Raw genomic sequence first — 20662 nt, forward strand, 5'->3', positions numbered from 1 at the left:
CTTCCTTTCTCACTTGCATAACTAAAACTAAGTCCAAATTCTTAACTTCTTACCACATGATAGGCCAATAAATCAAAAGAGAAGTTATGAGGGCAAGGAATAACGACTCTATTTGGAAAGACAGCAGACCAAGTAGATTTTGAACTCTTGTCCCAAAGAACCATCTTACTTGAGTTAAAATTTAGGTTTCATTTATATTAAAAGGAAAGGGGTTGTGGCTAGTTGTTGAAAACATGTTTGTGTTGAAATCCTTTGTTCTTCCACTGTCTGTGTAGGTCTGGTCACAATTACCCTGCAAATTTCTAGCAAGACTAATGTTCTTCTCTGTTCTGAAACTTTTTATCTTTATATGAATGAAAAGTGTTACACCTTAAAAGATCAAGCCTAAGAGACAGAGCCTTGGGGATGGACCATCATGTATATTTCAGGCTATAGTCAATATGCTTTTCCAAAGTTGTAGAGCTATCATGACTAAGCAGAGGCAGCAGAGCACAAAGTTTAGAGCTAAAGAAATTCATACACTATGGAGTCTCATTTGTTCTCCTCTGCACAAAACTATATCCCTTGAAAAGCAACTCAAAATTTCTTCCTCCCTCCATCTCCTGGCAATGACCACCTTACTTTCTGCTTCTAAGAGTTAATTTTAGATTTCACATATAAGTGACTAGCCAGGTGATACTAATACTTACTGTATCTTTGGAAATTTGTCTTCTGAAAAAATCTGAAATTTGTAGCTTAATGATTCTCATGTAATATTTTTAAAAATATTGTTTCTTATATAATAGGAGAAGACATGAGAAAAATTATTCAGAAACATCATATTGAAACCAGATTTCTTTATAATTAGGAATATTTATTAATAATTTAGTATTCTGTTATACATTTTAAACAAATATTTTCTTGCTTTATTGACTGTAGACTTCATTACTTTTCTAGAATTGCTGTAATGAGGTATCATAGAATGGACAGCTTAAACAACATAAATTTATTTCCTCACATATATGGAATCTCGAAGTCCAAGATGAGGGTGTAAGCAGCATTAGTTTCTTTGTTAGAGCCTCTCTTTTTGGTTTGGAGATAGCTGACTTCTTTTTGTATTCACATGGTCTTTTCTCTGTGTGTATCTGTGAATGTGATAAGAATCTCCTCTTTTTAATGGACACTAATCAGATTGGATTAGAGTCCACCCCCAGTAAACTCATTAATCTTAATTACCTCTTTAAAAACTTTACCCCAAATATAGTCACTTTCTATAGACTTGTGGATTAAGGAGACTTAAGCATATAAATTTGAGGGAAACACAATTCAGTCCATAACACTGATATCATTAAAATATATTGATTTGTTATGATTTATTTAAGTACAGTGTATAAATTGAAATTTATGAAACAATATTTAATATAATTCTTCTCTCTAATTAATTGTCTGGTATAAAAGCTAGGTCATGGAGGAAATATTTTCTATAAAAATAACACACATATTATAAAAAAATAAGAAAATGTAGAACTATCATATTCTTTATCCTCTTTTTTTGGTGCCAACTTCTAGTTATATGATGAATACATTCTGGGGATCTAACGTACATCATGATGATTATAATTAATAATTCTATATTGTGTACTTTAAAGTCGTTAAAAGAGTAGTCTTAAATGTTTTCACCACAATTAATAAATGATGATTGCATAATGCTATAGTGGTAATCATTTGGCTGTATATATCAAATAAACATATTGCACAGCTTAAATCTGCACAATATTATATAGCTCAATAAAGCTAGAAACTCTTCTCCACCAAAGAACAAAAGTACAATTCAAATCATGTTTTGTTAAATGGGTGGGGGAAAAGATTCTACTGGAAATATTAGATATTCCTTAGGTCTGAACTAGAAGATAGGAATTATGTTTGATTTTGGCAAACTACGTTTACTCCACCACTGGGGAGGAGAATAAATAATAGGGCTTGCATGTATTTGGGCAGAAAATAAAGGCCATAAGCTCCTAATCCAGGCTGAGGGATGGTAGGCAGAAGGGAGCATGACTTAGGGCTATGTGTACAGTGGGACGGCTGCACTTTCTGGCCGACCTTACTGTGAAAATTTGGATAGAAGTGAAACACGATATAAACAGTCTGAGGCTGCCTAAACTACTGACAACCAGGTAATTGGTCTACCAGTTGAGGTGATTTGTGTCCAGGGTGGTAGTGAAAGCTGGACAGAAAATATTCTCACCAATAAGAGAAGCTGTAGAGTTTAAGAGTGATTACAGTCAAGGTCTCTAATGGAAATACAAAAGGAATGGCTTACTTTTTCTTCTGCACTCATTCTGCCCATCTCTAAGTTCTCTCAGAGAAAGGCAGTGGACTTGCTGACCATATATATGGTCAAATTACTCAGATGTTGATTGAATGGAAAAATTATGTGAAAGAAAGTAGTGAAATAAATATATTTATAAGGATTATTTGGATATTTCCCATCAATGAAGTGTCAAGAAACAAGTTCAGATTATACACCTAGGACAAGTATGATTTAGGTTATGGAAATCTTTGGAACTAAGTAACTGTCTCTGCATTACTAAGAGTTCTACTCAGAACTCTTTTGTATTTGTACACAAATCTAAACTTTTGAAATCATTTTGATATACTTCTCTTACTTGACATATATGACAATCCTATATGGTTTGTAGAACACATATTATTCTCCTGTGAAAGATAACTAAACTGAGACTCACAAAGGACCAATAGACTTGCTCAAGGTCATGTACTCAGAGGCAGAACTAGGCATAGGAGCAGACTTTCAATACCATTTGCTTTGTTTTCTCTACTTCTGTTTTTCATGACCAGCATATGGCATCTTCTGCTTTGACTTGGATCAGTTTTTAGATGAACCAGACTTTCAGAAAAGGTGGTGGATCTTCTTTGGTAGGAAATTCCAGCATATTATGGTGTTTAGAGGAGCAGCTAGGGGCTAACAGTGGGCGAGAGTTACTGCTGCTTCTTTCTTTGTTAAGGACTTTATGGAGAAACTTGGAAAGACTTCTCTTACTTGGCTGGATTCTCAGAGTGGTCTGAATTCTGGTTGTGGGTTGACCCTGGGGGGACATTGGTCAAAAAGATCTAAAGTATATCTCTGGGTAAATTGAATTATACAGAGTACTTACTGAGAGTGGCAGAAAGCATATTAACTGGGAGTTGTATACCAAATCATGGTTCAGGAGTAAAGCCACGTCTTGGAGCAGAAGTAGTCTAAGGTCAAAGGGCTGAAATGATAACTTTTCTGTCCTCTAGAGATGGCCCTCATTCTTTGGCTAATGAATCTTTTCCTTCATCTTCAAAGCTACCAACTCTCTATATTTTCACTATTGAGTTTTTCTCTGCTTAATTCAAAATATTATGTTAAGTAGTGACTATATTTTAATAATGTCTCTATTCCTGATTACATTAAGATCAGGCCTTTTTTTCCTGTCTCTTTCTCAGTTTGGCATTTTTCTCCTCTTTCTTTTATCTTATTATATCAATTTTCATAATTGCCCAAGTCCTAATGATCATCTTATACATGTTCAGCTTCAACCTTAAGTCATATTCTTTTAAGTCCCTTTTCATATAGGGACTTAAAAGTACCTTGCTGGTATTTCAAATGTAACATGATAAAGTAAACTCATCATATTCTCTTTCCAGATCTTCCTCCTAACAGATCAATGCAGTTCCCTCTTACAGTTACCTCTTTTTCTAATATCAATATCAAAGCCTAAAAGTAGATTTTTCAAGCAGAGTCTTAAAATTTGTATTTATTTTCTTTTTTTCCCCATTCATACAAACAACCTCTAAATTGCACTATGGAAATTTCTTTTGTCTTGTTTATTTTCATTGTTGCCTCTAGCCTAGCATAGGATTCTACTTTGTCCTTCAACTCCTTTATAAGCCTCTTAAGCATCCTCTTAAATGGTTATCTCTTTATCATGTTCATGATGAAACTTTTTAAATTATTTATCTCATTCCTATATTTAGCAAAACATTTCATGAAAACGTTATCTCCCTGAAACATATTGCTTATAGGAAAGTACACACTCAGTACTGGCATTCCTAGTCCTCTACATTTTGAGAACATTCCAAATATCAATAATCTATTGATTTTTCTCATTGTTCTATAATAAACTTGCTTTATGTAAGTCTCAAATCTTTAGTTACTGTATTAGTTGTCTGTTGCAGTGTGCAAATACTACACATACTTAATCACTTAAAATACCAACATTTGTTTATCTCAGTTGCTGGGAGTCAGAGTCGGGAAACAACTTAAGTCCTCTGCTTCAAGGTCTAACAAAAGTGAATTTCAAGTGTTGACCAGGGTTGCAGTCTCATCTGAAGCTCAACTGGGGAAGCATTTGTTTTCTAGATAACGTGATTGTTGGCAATATTCAGTTTCTTGCAGGATGCTAAGCTGAAGACCACACATTCTTGCTAGCTGTTGACTGGAAACCACCCTCAGCATCTTGCCTGATGCCCTTTCCAAAGGTGATGCACATGGCAGCTTGAGACTTATGAGCTAGCAAAGAAAATAGAATCTTCTTGTAATATGATTGATACCCCTGCAAAATAGTCATTTACAATTAATCAATGTGTGCATCCTATCATATATGCTCTTAGATATTGGGTAGAATCGTCTCAAATCCCACCTACATTCAAGGGAAGAGGAAAACACAAGGACATGGACATCACGAGCTAGGTCTCATAGGAACCATTCTAGGGTCCGTCAGCCACAGCCACGTTTGTATAAACCATGTCCTTTCTTGACTCTTACACACTTAACCCATAAAATTACTTATCCTGATTTTTTTTCCACCTCTCTTTCTATGTTAATATATCCATATCTTTCTCTTTAGAAAGCACCCTCTGATCAGTATAATCTCAAAATTATTAAGGATGTTACTGTTGCAGACAATCATTTGACAGTTTGATATTTAAAAAAATAAGAATCTATATAATATTTTAACAATCTATTATTTATCTAGCCCTACAAAGAGAAGTAAAGCGAATATTCTATATGAGAAAAATGTCTCTGTGCCAAATACTTTTTTCTAAGATACTATATATAATCTTATCTCAGTGCCTAATATAATCAACTTCATGTATTCATAATGTAAAAACTTGACAGCAGACACTATGTCTTATGTATTAACTTCAAACAGAGACTATTATCTATGTGTAATAATAATTAAAAAAATGTTTATGATTGATTGAGTCACATCTGAGTAACAAGAGATTGGATACAGAGTGCAGAATTACTTTTAACCAAGCAATTTATATGATTTTGTAATGTATCTGCATAAAAAACTATGTTGGGAAGATGAATATTTCAAGTATAACTTAATGGCTACTAATCCAACATGATAAAGATTACTTTTGACATAAAGAAATGCACTACTCGGTAAATATTTCTTGCTGATTAAATGGATTCTTTAAATTAAATTCAGCATCAAATAGCACCGTCTTTTCTCTTTTTTCTTTAATAGTAATTTCTTTCCAGGGTTTATTAGTGATTTTAAATTGCTGTTGAAACTTAATCTAAGATGAGAGAATCACGCTATCAGAATATGAAATGATGACACATAATATAAGCTTGGTAATAAAAAAGCAAATCCTTTCAGTTCAAAAACATCACATTTAATAGCTTGCAATCTAAAGGAAGAGTATGGCTGCCAGACAAATTACTAACACTTCTATATTGAGCTGTGACATGCATTCGTTAGTGGTTGCCAACAGATACTTATGTAAATGTACTGCCTAGCACCTCATGTTATCTAAAACTGTGTATTTTTGATCATTCAGCATATATTTGCTAACAATTATTTGTCTGCTTGGAACATGAGCTAACATTAGATATGTAAAATTATTAATAGATTAAATACAATGTGTTTGCTAGATATATGAAGAGTAGACTCTATGATTAAAATGATTTTTTACATGGTTAGATACCAAAATGAAATTCTTACAATAGTAATACTTCATTTGAATTGGTTTATAAATGTCATGTTAGCTATAAGGCAATGAATTGTGTAATGGTTTTTAGAAATCTTTTTTCCAAGTCATGTAAAGCACTTCAGAGGTGAAGTTTCAAAGTCATGTAAACTTTTTATCAGACTAATATTAGTGAGGATTGAAGTAAGTTTAAAAACATTTGCCAGTTCTTTCTTTCTTACCTAAAATAAGAACTGGATTTGAATAAATAAATACAAATGGATAAAGTTCAAAATTCTAAAGAGTACAATCACAGTGGAAATGAGAATGCAATACTGCAAGGATTAATAAGATAAAACATCATTTCTAAATGGGAAAGTCATGAAAATAAAAAGGTTTTGCACTGCTTCACATAGAAAGTTTGATTTTAATATTAAGTTACAATAGAATATAGAGAAACCAACTATTCAGGCAGAAATATGGGTATAAGCAATACTTTTGAAAAAAGAAAACTTGAGAATTATGTAAATCTTTATTGTAATTTTGTCCCATTGGTCAGCCCTCTTTATGTCCACACGCTTTACCGTATAACTGACCTTGAAGTTATTTCAGGTAAAGACGTTCAGTATGCTCATGACTTTGGCTTTCTACACTTGACTTGTTTTCACTTGACTGGTACTTATTTACGCCATGCCATTAGGACTACACACTTGGGTGATTATGCTGATTTCAGGAGAATAAGAAACACAGAGCAAATAAGCTTCAAATTAGTCACCTCAGCCATGACTAAGAACAGCTGACTCTAAACTTATTCACAGATATATACTTGAAACTATCTTTGATTTGAAGCTGTCCACCTGACCACATTCTCCCTCCGTTGTCTTTGTGCTGACCTGTATAGATGCATAAGTGAAAATAAATATTTTTATTTTTTGCCACTTTGTTCAGGGCTTATTTGCTAGACAAAATTGTTAACAGATTTAAAATATGATGCTGGAAGTTAGGATACAGCTCAATAGAAGTCCGTAACATGTCATTGTCTTTAGGACCACATAAAGAATGGATGCTGGGGAAATGGTGAAAAAATTGTTTAAAGAGACTGAAAAAAGTTGGCCTTTATTATTTAATTTTGAAACTTTTTTTTTTCTTTGTCTTTTGTCTTTTTAGGGCTGCACCTGCGGCATATGGAGGTTCCCAGGCTAGGTGTCTAATCGGAGCTGTAACTGCCAGCCTATGCCAGAGCAACCTCAATGTGGGATCTGAGCCGCGTCTGTGACCTACACCACAGCTCACGGCAATGCCGGATCCTTAACCCACTGAGCAAGGCCAGGGATCAAACTCACAACCTCATGGTTCATAGTCGGATTCGTTAACCACTGAGCCACCACGGGAACTCCAAATTTTGAAACTTTTGATAAAATTAAATCTACAACAACTTGAAAGACTGAAAATGTGTATAATGTAATCTCAACAGAGGCATGGTTATTAGAATATTTGAGAATGAGTTCTTTCTTGTTAGTTGCATATGATAAGATATAAAAACCAATCTTCAGAAAATAAAATAAAACTACTTCTCATATTGAGATTCTTAAATAAGTAAAGGACTTTCAAATTCAATAATAGCATATGGCCCTAGACCAGATACAAAATATTACCTAGTGTTATATGGTTACCAGGTGGAAATATGTAGCTCACCTAAAGGTGGCCTCTAGTAGTCTCTTTAACTAGAAAAAAAAGGGGGGGGGGACTCTAAAAAGTATAGGGCATTATTCCATAGTACCCTGATTATTTTTTATTGTTACAGAAGATAAAGCATATGTTTAATAGAATATTTACATATAGCTTTTATCTAGTCGACTAAATAGAATCAAATGCATAGAAAGCCATACTGTTTTTAGAATGTTTTGTTGGGAAACATATCTACCTCTGATCAAACAGATTAATAAAATTTCTTAGATCTGAAATGTTCTTTGGAAGAAATCTGAACATTATAAAGGAAGAAAGAAGGCTTACAGTATTTACCTGCCACCAAATAGGTAATACTGTTCGTCCAGTGTTCTCTTTATAGGTGGTTGAAGATAGTAACGTAAAAACCCTTGGAGAACAATTGACAGAGACAATACTATTGAGTAAAATTAAGGCCAAATTAAAAAACATCCTTTATTAGGAGAACCTGCCAACCTTTAATCAGCAAGATTTCAGAATTGCTAAGAATTAGTGACTCTTACTACATCTCCCATGATTCTTCCTGTTGAATGAGAGTTCGTTGCAGCTTTTCTGTTCATTTTTTAACATTTTTGTGGGGTGTGTGGATAAGGAAAGCACATAACTTGCTTGTTTATTCCATGGGCCAGCTAATCAAGAGGAGTCATATTTGAATCTGATATAATTGAGAATGACCTAGATTTTAAGTCTCACATTGTGATTGTGTGCACTGGGAGTCCTGGAGTGATCATGTTTTCCATGTAGGAGGAGCATAGCTCCTTGTGGCTAAGAGGGTGTACTATGATAGACTGCATCACTGGCTCTAATTATTCTGTTTACATACCTCTATTGTGGAATATATTTCCTCTGCCTTCACTTTCAGCATGGCCACATGACTTACTTTGACTAAAAGAATTAGGCAGAAGTGACAGATTTCTAGTTTTAAGTTCAGGTCTTAAGAAGTCTGTTTCTTGTCTGTCTCTACTTGCTCTTTTGTGCATATGCTGTCACCATGAGGAAGAAAGAAAAAAGCTCTTCACCTTAAGCCTATAGTTACTAAAGAATAATTGAGAAATCAGAATCAGAATAGTCTCAGAGAAGTCATTCATTCAAGCCTAGTAATAGGATAATATATTTGTTTTGATCTTATGCAATTTAGAGTGATTTATTATACCACCTTCAGAAATAAGTACCAGGAGATGGTACCCAATATATACATCTGCTTGTTAGCTTTGAGGTCAGCTAGTCTAGATTGAATTTATCTGGAGTGATTGTTTCAAAAATTCATTATTCTCCTTGGGCTGTTTGTTAAAGCAATAAATTTATAGATTTGCATATTTTTCATTTTACTTGTCGATTTATCATTATATTCATATTTTAAGGGCTCTAAAGTAATTTTTGATATAGAAAAAGTGCCCCATAAAGAACAGAAAATTTTTGTACACTCTTCACAGAACTTACCCTAATGCTAATATCTTATACAACCATAGTGTGATTGTCAAAACCAATAGATTGAGATATGTGACACTATTAATTAAATTTTTATTCAGCAGTATTCTATTTTTGTTTTCTTTATCATCACCAATTAATTTTACAGACATTTATTCATTAAGTATAGAATTCTAGGTTGGCATTTATGTTCATTCACCATGTTGAAGATTTTTTTGATTGCCATCTTGTTTTCATAATTTCCCTTGAAGAGTTATATGTCAGGCTTACTGTTGTTCCTTTGAGGATAACATTTTTTTCCTCCACTAGATTTTATGATTTTTATCTTGGCTTTAGTTTTCAAGAGTTTTACTATGATTGCCTAGGGACAGTTGCTTAAAGTTCAGTGAGAGTTTTGAATCTGTGTATAGATATCATTCATAAACTTTGGAAAATTATCAGCAGTTATTTCTTCACTCTTTCTTTCTAGCATTGAAATTATATATGTTAAAATTTTACTGTCACAAATGTCTCTTACCCCTGTATTTCCAATTATTTTTGTCTATTGTATTTCAGATTTATAATTTTCCCATACTTATGGCATTCATTTTATTGTTGCTATAATTTGCTGTCTAAACTTTTGTTCTAATGAATCCTTTCTACAGTTTTTTATTCATATTTTAAAAAATACGTACTTATATTTTATGTATTTCTGTATTTTCAGTTTTTTATTATAAACTTTAAATTTATCAATTGTGGTTAAAATACTTGTTTACTTACTCATTTACTCAGTACGCCTGTACATCAGGCTACAATTATGCTTTCTTTTAGATTTTCACTTACCGTGTATGTCTCTTGACTGGATTTGTAATTTTTGGTAAAATTCTGGACATTATATTAAAAATTTCCAAAGGATCTGGCCATATTAATCAAATAAATTTAGTTGAACCAGGATTTTCCCTTTTGTAAGGCTTAGTCTTGTTCTAATTCACTCTTGTTACATGGATAGAGCTCTCTAGACTTTCCCACCAAAATACAGGTTTTGTTTATCATAATCCCTTTGTCTTGCAGTTATATTGTTTTTCTCTACAGAAAATTACTCTCTATTTCTCAGTGTGTATTTAATTTAGATTTTTAGCTTCTGGTTGCTAGTGTCAGAATCCGGTAAATGCCATAATCATGCCTAACATATGCTTTTTGGCAAACACACCTACCTATTGAATGCCCTCTATTTTCATGAATTTTTAAAGATTCCAGTCCCATAAGATCATTGCAAGTTTTTCTAGTTTTTCTGTTCTCCAGCAGTAGCCTTTTCTGGGGCATTCTCTGGAATTTCAACCCCTGGGTAAAGTCCAGAATGGACAAATATCCCTATCATATTTATGAAGCAATTTAATTTCATTACATCACCATTTCCTTGAATTTTCCACTGAATGTCTGGTATGATAGGCCCTTTCTATCAGCAAAATTTTCTTTACTCAGGAATGCAACTATAAAAATCAGAAACCAACGTTTAAATATGTTACATTTAAAAAAAAATTGAAATTATCTTTGAAGAGGAAATATAACCTAATCTTCTGCTACAGAAAGTCAGTGTAGTGAAATAGTTAATAACGTGAAATTTGGGACAACATAGCTTCAGGTCAAAACTTGATGCAGTATTGTGAATGGTCACAATTTCAAACATATGTTTGTTTTTTCTCCACGGTTCCTGGCTTACAGTTTCCAAATGTTTGAAATTTCTCATTTGTTAAGAATGATAAGGTGTAATTTGTTATGTAAATGAGGTGAATTTTAGCAGTACCTTAGAATGGAAGCTGTCTTTCAGGAGAACCAACTACATTTTTAAAGGTTTCTGTCCTATGCTTCGATTTCCAGGTAGAGGAAAGGGGCTTGAGCTTGTTCAGATACCATTTGCCAATAATTTAGTTATTCATGACCAAGTAATGAAGCGTCCAGAAAAACACCAAAGAACAGCTTTTTAATCCCCGAAATGGAGCACTTTCCCTTCTGTTGGGAAAACAAAACACTGCCACAGGCTACCATGCAGGGCTCCTGCTGCACAAGGACGGAACTCTTTCCTTCTCCTGTCTTACATATCTCTTCATCTGAGCGACTTATATCCTTTAATATTTTTTATAATAAACAGGTAATCTAGTGAGTAAAATGTTTCTCTGAGTTCTTAGAGCTTTTTTTTTTTTTTTTTCCCTTGGTAAATTAATCAAACTCAGTGACAGGATTCTGGGAACCTCTAACTTAAAACAACCTGGGCTTGAGACCAGCATCTCAAGAGGAGGGTGGTCTTGTGGGACTGAGCGCTTTACCTGTGGAATCTGCATCTGGCTTCCAATAGACAGTATGAGAATTGAGTTGAATTCTTTGACACTCTGCTGGCATCAAATAATTATTCGTTGGTGAGGGGAAGCCTACACACACTTTAGAATTGGGTCCGAGAGCACTATTTACTTGGCACATGCATTTGTTTGGCTGAATGTCCTGAGGTCAGATACTTAACTTCAGGGTCTCACTTAACTACAGAGTAGATGAAATAATGATATCAAAATCATAGATTGCTTTGAAGATTAATTAAATTTGAATATGTCAAATGTTAATCAAAATGCTTGGCAGGTGATGACTAGGCCTACAGACACTGTTTTGCAGTGATAAGACAATATGAAGATAACTGGCTATTAGTTTTCTCTGCATTAAGATGATTGTTTCACCTGTTTTTATCCTCCTTGAGAGTACACATCTCTAAGATTTTTAGGCCTGTATCTTATAGGAAATTTTGTTCTCCAGGGTTAAGCACAGTGCTTGGTACATGGTAGATAACTCCAGTTTTGTTTTGTTTTAATAAAATACATTACTAGATGGATGACTGACCAGGAGGAGAAAAGACTGAACATCATAGCTAGATTTAGCACATACATATCAACTGTGCCTTGCACACAATATTTCTAGGTCCTTATGTAAATGTGTTCAAATTTCCATAATCATCTATCTGCCTATCTATCTGTCTAGTCTGTTTTTATCTATATGTGTAAAAATTCCCACTTTGTTATTAAAACTTCTTTGTTTTTTATTAGAACATAAAAAAGTAAAAAGAAATATTCAAATCACATTAATCAATTAAGTGTAAAGGAAAGAAGGAAAGGAAGAATAAAATGATAAGAAAAATAATGAGGAAAGAAAGAAAAAGCCTTGAACATAACACAGTAAAAATTATTTAAACAGATATTCTTTTAATACACTGTCTTTAAAATATTCTGTGAGCTATATACACTAGATGCTTCATATAGTACCTCATTGGCCAAAAACACTAACTTGTTATATAGATTTTGGCACTCCTTCTAGGAAATCATATTCTACATTTTGAGAGAGAACTTATTGATAAAGTCAAGTGAAGGGCAGACTATAAACTATACTTAAACAATCTAAATTAAATTCTTTTTCAATGAATACATAATATTATATAGTCTAGCTTTTTTCAAAGAAACCTACTTTTCAGATCAGCCATTCCATTTTAAAATGTATAAATTTTACCTTAATTAAAGGAATTCCTTGTACCTAAGCACTATTGCCAGAAAATAATGATTATGGAAAAGTAATAAAATTAAACATGCAAAAGCAGAACCGTTTTTCCCTTTGGCAGGTCCAGCATAACATTCAAACACTTCATTTTATGCTAGTAAGCTCCTAAGTCAAAGGGATAGTTGCACTGTGATTCACCCAGACAAACAATTTGGGAAAATATCAAAATAAGTCGTCAAATAAGCGGGGATCCATTTCACTTCAATATAACGTGACCAACTTTTACAAATGATAGATATACATATGTATGATGAATTACATGTGTACATGTACATATACATACAAACACACAAGCATATGTGTTTCATAGCTAGTGTTTGTAAAATTGAGTGAAATTATTTGATATATATATTTGGTTATTCTTTTAAGAAAGAAAATAGGATTGGATAAATTTTCACCAAATTTGTTGTGGCTGTTTTCAGTAATCTAACATTAATACCTAGTATATGGTGTAAACACAGCATATATTTGCAAAGGATTTTTTTAATAAACTGGATTTTTAAAATAAATGGATTTTTATGGAAGATTTGGTATGATGAGTGCCCTCTCAAACAGAAACTCTGATGCTTAATACCATCACAGCATCTGTGATACTTAATACTTACTACCTGTGATGTTTAAATACCATCTACTTAAGGGAAAGAGACTCAAACTAAAGCAGGCATATGTATATACATACACATACACAATAAATTTTTTATTAACTAACAGTTATCTATGGATCAGAGCGAGAACAAGATGGTGGAATGGGAGGACCCTTGGGCTCACCTAATATCAAAACTATAACTACATGTAAATCAACTTTTACTGAAATTAATCTGGGGACTAGGCAGAATAGCTCTTCTTCAAACTCCGCTACAAAGATCCACACTGTAGGAAGCAAAAAGTGATTATAGGGACCAGCACCCCTAATGGGAGACACAGAAGGAAGATATCACAGGCTCAGGATTGCTCCCTGAATAGTGAGGGTTTGGAGCTATTAGGCCCCCTAGCACTAGTGTCTGACACTGGAAAGAAGACCCCCCTTTAGCTAATTTGAAAAACAGCAGGGCTTATGGGATAGCTGTAAGAAACTGAGGATTCACTCTTAGCACACACAGAGACTTGCTTACTCCCAATTACAGTGCAAAGGCTGTAGATTGAGACCTGCCTGGGGCTCTGGCTGTCATACCAGGACCATAGCAGTGCATGCTCCAGCTAGCACTGGGCTCCTGCCCCAGCCCTCTTGCTCTGGTTGGTGCTGCTCTTACTAATGTAGAGGCTGTTATTGCCCAAAAAAAATGCATATTTGAAGGAAATGTGTTGCCAAAAAGAGTGAGCACACATGGAGGAAAGGATGGAGGCAGCCATTGCCAGCAAGTACTTTGGTGCATACACTCCACAAGTATCGAGACTAGTGCCAGGGTGGAGATTGCCACCTCCATAGTGCTCATCCCTGCCCACTCTTTTAGAAGAGAGATAGGCTACCTCCAGAGCAAACTGTCACTGTTGGAGCATGTGTTCCTCTGCACCCTTGGGGGTGGGTGGAGCCACCTCAGGGTTGTGGCTCTAGCCACTCCAGCCCCAACCTAGCCTCCTGTCATCACACCCAGGAGAAACCCAACTCTGTTAGATTTCCTCCTTCAGCCCCTTGGATTATGCCCCTACTTCTGAGAGGAAAGTGATGCTCATTGATCATAGGAGAAACTAAGCTTGCACCTGGATCTGACTCAAGCCCTTCCAACTCCAGCCCTACTTGCTATGAAGGTGTGGCTACCAGCACATCTTTTCTCCCAAGATGTGGCTGCTGCTCAGTTCAGATTCAGTTCTGCATCAAAGCCACTGGACATACACAGGTTGTATAAGGATGATCCCACACGAGGATACACCTTTAAGGCTGGGGTAGGTAATTGTTTCACCAAATTTCAAAGAGAAGAGAGCATTCAACAAAACAAGAAGACAAAGGAATATGTTTCAAATGAAAGAACAAGGTAAGTAACACCCTGAAGAAACCTGCAATGCAGCAGAGTTCAATAATTTACCTGATAAAGAATTGAAAGCATAATAATAATAATGCTAACTGAACTGGACAAATGAATAGAAGAACTCTGAAAATTTTAATGAAAACCTAGAATGTATAAAAGATAACCAGTCAGAAAGGAAGAATATAATAACTGAAATGAAAAATATGCTAGAGAAAATTAATAGACAATAAGGTGATATAGAAGAAGACATAAGCAATTTAGAAGATAGAATAATGGGAATCACCTAATAAGGATAGCAAAAAGAAAAACAAATTGGAAAAAAAGTGAGACTAGTTTAAGGAACCTGTGGAATAACATCAAAAGTACTGACATTCTCATTATGGGTGTCTGGAAAGGAAAAAAGATAAAGAAATGGGGATAATAAGTATTAAATAAAATTATAGCTGAAAACTTCCTGAAGCTGAAGAAGGGAACAGACCCAACCAGATGAACCACAGAGACCCACACCAGGACCTATCAGAAAAAATTTTAAAGATAAAAGTAATTTTAAAGGCATCAAGAAAAAAAGATACACATACAAGGAGACCTCAGTAAGGCAATCAGCTAATTTTTCAGCAGAAACTTTGCAGGCCGTAATGGAGTACATGATATTTTTAAAGTACTAGGGGAAAAAAAACCTACTGCAAACTAGGATATGGTACTCAGCAAGATTATCATTCAGAATTGAGAGAGAAAGAGCATCTCAGACAAGCAAAAACTAAAAGCTCATTAATATTAACTGATCTTACAAGAATTATTTAAGTATTAAATATTAATAAAGTATTAAATATTTCATTTCTTTAAATGAAAAATAAAAGTCCACACAAAAAATAAGAAATTTTGGGAAGGAAAAAATCCCATTGGTAAAGGCAAATATATAGTGAAAGCTGTGTATCAGCCATTTAAATAAGCTAGTCTGAAAGTTAGAAGACAATAAATGGTAAAATCCATTATAACTACAATAAACGGTTAAGGGATCAACATGAATATCTTAAATGTGACCTTAAAAACATAATGTACTGGAGAAAAGTGTAAAAAATGTTGAATTTTTAGAATGTGTTTGAACTTGAATGACTATCATATGTATAGGTCAACATATAGAAACTCCAAGGTAAACATAACTGCAAAAACAACCACTGTAACAAAATAGTGATAAGTACATGCCCAGTAATAATCATTTTAAATGTCAGTGAATCAGATGACATAGGATGACTAATTGGATTTTTTAAAAAAGACCCATCTCTGTAACACCTGCAAGAGACTACTTCATATAGAAAAAAACACACAGAAAGTGAGAGGATGGAAAAGATACTCCATGAAAATGCAAATCAAAAGAAACTTGAGTAGCAGTACTCATATCAAACAAAGTAGACTTTAAAACAATATCTATAATAAAAAAGGGCATTGTATGATGATAAAAGGATCGATACAAAAGAGAATATAACATTCGTAAACACTTATACACCAGTATATCTATCTACCTACCTATCTATCTATCTATCTATCTATCTATCTATCTATCTATCTATCTATCTATCCTACTACCTATCTATCTACATAACTAAAATCTGGGAACAGGTTCTAAGGCAGATATGTACAATTGTAATTTTGTGGGGTTTTTTTAATATTTTGTTTTAACTTTTAAATTTCATTTTCAGTTAATTCCAGACTTATAAAAATGTTGCTATCTGTACAGAGAATTAATTCCCATGCATCCTTTACCCAGATACCATAAATGTTAACATTAACACATAAAGGTTCTTACTGAAATAAGGATTCTTCAGGATTGTCAAAGAAAGGACCTATAATAAAAATAGTTAAAGTTCTCTTGTAGATACTCATTTTTTAAAAAAGAATATTTTTAACTAGTCCTTCTCTTCTCATGAAATCATATTCACTTTCCTCTAAGTGAATCTTCACCCTTGGGCACAGGATGCTGTCTTTATTTCTGGATCTGTCTCTATTTTCTTATCAGGGTTACTTATTGCAATCCACCTCTGGCTGGTCAAGCCTAGGTATAGTCATATTTCCTTCCTAGGTTAACAAAAACCTGCCAAACGAAAGGATGATTATTCTTTAATATTATTCTTTCCCAACACTCATATGTCTTTAAGCAAAGACATTCATTTTGAGGACCAAAACAGTATCAAGAAATTAGCTAGATATCTCTCTTTTCTTAGCAATTCAAGAATTGTATAGAATAGCACAAATCAGATTGTATGAAATAATAATTAGATTATTTCTTATTTCAATTTGCAGCCTACTAGCATAATGTATAGTATATATCACATTTGTATGACTGCTTTCTATAGAAGTGCTTCCCCTTAGTAAGAAATTATATTAGTTTTCCTTCATTTACTCTTGGCAAAAAGAGGGAGATAGTAAATTATTCTAGTTAGTTTAAGAGCATAACATATGTCTACAAAATAAAATATCTAGGTATGTAAGCTAAATAAATCATAACCCCAAAGTATTTAATCACAACAAAGACTAGATGATTACATTTAGTCATAATTTATATTCATTTGACATGTCCACATCAATGGTAGTTTTATTTAGAAAATATGCTCAAATGCCCTGTAACTATAACTGAGTTATATTTCTGATAAATGTTAATTTTATCTACTTCAAATAGAAAAGTTCAATGTATTCCACATTTAAATTGGTTAAAATATGTTTTGCTATTTTGTCTTTCCAACATATTCTATTTTTTACAAAGAAAATGTGATTTACAAAAGATGACAAGTTGCAAAATAGGCTTCACTAGGATTTATGAATTGCGAAATGCTCTCTTGATGGTAATCAATGGTAGAATCACTGTTTAAATGTCTCATTTATTTGCAAGTTCATACATTACAGTGCTAGAAATAGAAGCAGTCCCTTCCGAACTTTCCATATTATAAAAGATTGTATCTTTATTACAAAGGAATTGAGTTAAGGGCTTGATGTTGTAAAATTTTATATCTACGTCTATCCATTATGTTCTGATGATGTGAGGAGACATTTTTTTTCTGCCCTTATGTTTAGTTAGAATCCAAAGAACGTGGCCACTGTAGGAACAGAGAGCCTATGATTTTATCATGTGTAGTTGGAAAATATTTCTGGTTTAACAGCATTGCTCCTAGAGAGAAACAAAATTATAGTTAATAACTAATATATGATAGTTTAATACTAAATATGCAGAGTATACATGTTAAATCTTCATATTAAGATTCAAGAGCCTAAAACATTGGTCACATGAATGATATTTATAGAAGTTAACAGCTAACCTATATTTATGTATTCACATTATATTGTGTATATATATATATATATATTTTTTTAATTTTGTTTTTCTTAACAAGATCTCCCATTGGATAGTTCTAAGATCTCTGAAAACTGGTGCAAGGCAATAAGGCCTAGTATGTCTTTGGCCCAGTGGCATTTATCAACAAAAGGAATTTTAAGAAGACTTCTCCTAGCTTTGGCTATTGCATTCCTATACCTGCTTATTACCCCAAGCTTATTAAGTAATCTCCCTTTGGACGAAGTAAATATTAGATGGTATTGTCTAGATTTTAAGCTATTTAGGACTATTTTTTTAAATTTTTTAAACTTTTATTTATGTGATACTTTCTGCTGTATTACAAAAGATTCACTTATACATATGTACACATCCATTCTTTTTTAGATCCTTTTACCATTTAGATTATTACAGAATACTGGGTAGAATTCCCTGTGGTATTTAGCAGGTTCCCACTGGTCGGTCATTCCAACATGGAGAGAAAAGGCTAGGTAGAAGTAAAAGAGGTTTGGAATTTATTCCAAACTTCTTCACATAAAACACACATGCATGCACACACTCACTCACACAAAAATTGGGAAATTGCAGTAGTCCTAATAGTCATTACATTGCTAACGGGAATTCCCAGTTTTGTTCTATTTGCTTTTTCACCCTCAGCTGTCAGATTAGCCCCACTAACATCAATGATTAGATATCATAAAATTATATTCTGTGATTCATGACAATGTGTACAGTTTGTTGAAGGTGATATCTGTGTATGTGAGTGTGTGCATGCGAGTGTGTGTGTGTGTGTATTCCTTTTTCTTTTTAGGTCTGCACATGCAGCATATGGAAGTTCCCAGGCTAGGAGTTGAATCTGAGCTGCAGGTGCTGGCCTCCATTGCAGTCGTTGGATTTGTGAGCTAAACTGCAGCTTGCAGCAATGCTGGATCCTTAACCCACTGAGCAAGGCCAGGGGTTGAACCCACATCGTCATGGATACTAGTCCTGTTGTACTTAACCCACTGAGCACAACAGGAACTCCCCATGCATGTGTGTTTTATGCGAGGAAATTTGGGAAAAACAAAAAACAAACAAACAAAAAACCTCTTGTACTTCTACCTAGCCTTTTCTCTCCCTATATTCATTCAAATCCATTTCAGTCAGGTTTTTGGCCACATTTTTTTCATATTTTTTTTTCTTGGCAATTGTAATAGGCATTCTTATATAGCTGAGTTGAATAGTCAATTTTCAGCCTTTGTCTGACATGCCCTATTAGCCCAGTTTGTCATAGTTGGTTTCTCTGCCCTCAGTAATTCACTCATTTTTTTTTTCACTTGAATTTAAGGTTTCATTCCTAACTTGGATTCTCTTCCTTTCCCAATATTTTAATGTTGGAATATTCTGAACTTCAATCTTCTTTTGTCTTCATGAAATTCATCTAATATTTGTGCTATTTCATCTTTCTCATGACTTTAATTGTAGCTACATGTCAGTGACTCCCAAATTACACATTCAAAACTCCAGGCTGAATATTCAATTATTTACTCCAGATGCTTACTAGCATTCTGAGTAAACTTCTTAAACTTAGTATATACAAATTAAAGTTGTTGTAGTCTTCCTCAATATACTCTATTCACATTTTTTCCTACCCACATTAATAGCATCTCAGTCCTTTGATGCTCAGGTGAAACAATGTTATTTGACTTTACCTGTTCCCTCACACTTCCAGTTCACCTGTATGCACTATTAGTTTCATCCTCAAAATCTTTTCAGAATTTTGAACATTTCTCACCGACTTCACCACTGCCATCCTGAAGCAAACTGCCATTATCTCTTTCTGTTCCTTGATTAATGAAAGAATTTCCCTAACTGGTTTCACTTATTCTTTACTTATGCTCCTCGTATCTACTTTTAGCACAGCAAATAGTCATATCATTTTAGAATGTAGTTAGAATTTAAAACTCATCTATTATAGACTGAATGTTTTTGTCCCCCAAATTCCCTGTTTTGCAAAGTAATCCTCATTGTGGATGTTTATGAGGTGATTAGGTCATGAGGATAGAGCCCTCATGAATGGCATTAGTGCCCTTATAGAAGAAATCCCAGAGGAGTTCTCTTTATGGCTCAGGGGAAAATGAATCTGACTAGCATCCATGAGGGCACAGGTTCAATTCCTGGCCTCACTCAGTGGGTTAAGGATCTGACATTGTCATGAGCTGTGGTATAGGTCACAGACACAGCTCAGATCTGGCATTACTGTGGCTGTGGTGTAGACCAGCGACTATAGCTCTGATAATACCCCTAGCCTGGGAACCTCCATATGCCATGAGTGCGGCCCTAAAAAGAAAAAAATAAAGTCCCAGAGAGGTACCTTCCACTGTGTGAAAGCCCAGCAAGAAGGTGTGGGAACTATAAACTGGGTCCTCACTACATACAAAATTGGTCAATGCCTCGATCTTGGACCTTTCAGTCCCCTCCCACCCCCCCACCAAACTATGAGAAATAGATTTCTTTTGTTGATAAGCTACTCAGTATATGGCATTCTTCTGTAGCAGATAAAATAGACTAAATTATCTGCTTAAAACAATCAGTGTTTCTCTGTGCTAGATATTATCCTTTTGCCTTTGTATGCCTTCTCTTATTCCACAAGGGCTGAAATCCCTAAATGTTCATTTCTTAGACTCTTTTGAAAATCAAGCTTCAGGTTAAATGTTGATAATTG

This window comes from Sus scrofa, chromosome 16 (assembly GCF_054392235.1).
Source record: "Sus scrofa isolate SSC_HxYL_T2T_F1_AM1 chromosome 16, Sscrofa_HxYL_maternal_Yorkshire_Landrace_v2.0, whole genome shotgun sequence".
NCBI lineage: Eukaryota > Metazoa > Chordata > Mammalia > Artiodactyla > Suidae > Sus > Sus scrofa.